Source organism: Ahaetulla prasina, chromosome 1 (assembly GCF_028640845.1).
Source record: "Ahaetulla prasina isolate Xishuangbanna chromosome 1, ASM2864084v1, whole genome shotgun sequence".
NCBI classification, from domain to species: Eukaryota; Metazoa; Chordata; class Lepidosauria; order Squamata; family Colubridae; genus Ahaetulla; species Ahaetulla prasina.
In genome coordinates, this window is record NC_080539.1 from 281,399,574 (window position 1) to 281,400,915 (window position 1,342).

The window sequence follows — 1,342 nt, forward strand, 5'->3', positions numbered from 1 at the left end:
GTTGTCTGGAACTCCTTGCAGTTCGTTTGCCTCGAGGAAGCTCTCGAAGCGGGTCATGTATGTTCCCCATTTCTCCCTGGATGGGTCAAACGGCGCGGGCGGAGTGTAGCTGGCCATCTCCGCGTTTCTGCCCTGAGTTTGCTGGGTTCGGTTCTTCCGTGCGTTCAGCTCGTTCCTGGTGCTCTTTAGCCTCGAGATCCCACCTTCGTCGCCAGTGTTAAGTTCGGGAAGTAACGAGGCTGGAGACCAGGGTAGTGACAACAGCTCTTTAATATATGGTGAACCCAGCGACCAGGCTGGGGAAAAACCTCTCCTTATATACAGTCTAACCGGCGGCTTCAACCAATCAGCAACGTGCTTGTTTCCCGCCAAAATATTTAAAGATACATTACAAACACCTTGCACTCTCTTCATGCAACCTGAATATAAAGAAGGAAAGTCATAACTCCGTCTCAGCTTGACATGTTTTAGTTTTGTATTGCAGTTCTTGCTGCAAGCCAAAGCAATCCACCATCTTGTCTCCTTTGTCTCACTTTGGTTTCTGAGATACCCTATGTATTCTCAAGAAATCTCCATTTCAGGAAAGGCTATAATCTTACTTCAGTTGTTCCCCTAAATATCCTAAAAGGACTTTTTGCTATTCAGACTTAGAGCAATGAAGGGACTATAAAGACAGTCTAAGACAGTCTGTTATTAACAGCAGCTGCTTCCAATTACTGCAGGTTCAAGCCCCACCAGGCCCAAGGTTGACTCAGCCTTCCATCCTTTATAAGGTAGGTAAAATGAGGACCCAGATTGTTGGGGGCAATAAGTTGACTTTGTATATAATATACAAATGGATGAAGACTATTGCTTGACATAGTGTAAGCCGCCCTGAGTCTTCAGAGAAGGGTGGGATATAAATGCAAATTAAAAAAAAAAACAGTTTGAAATTATCTCCTGGAATACTCAGTCTATATTGGTTCAGAGTCATTCATGATCTGAAGATGTGTACTTCTGAAATAGCTGTGTTTCTGCAGCCTTAGGTGGAGGTATGTACCTGAGCATGTATACAGTGTTTCCCTGAAAATAAGGCACTGTCTTATATTTTTTTGAACCCTGAAATAAGCGCTTGTTCTTATTGCTATGCGCTCAAAAGCCCAATTAGGCTTATTATCAGGGGATGTCTTATTTTGGGGGAAACAGGGTAGTAATGGGATACTTTGCAAATTAACTTATTCCATTTTATTATTTGAAAATGAATTTTGAGAGGCAAAATGCCTTATGCTCTTTTTTCAATTTTTATGTAGAACAATTATGAAATCTCAATATCCCTGGATACTTTTTCACTTGCTCAATTCCT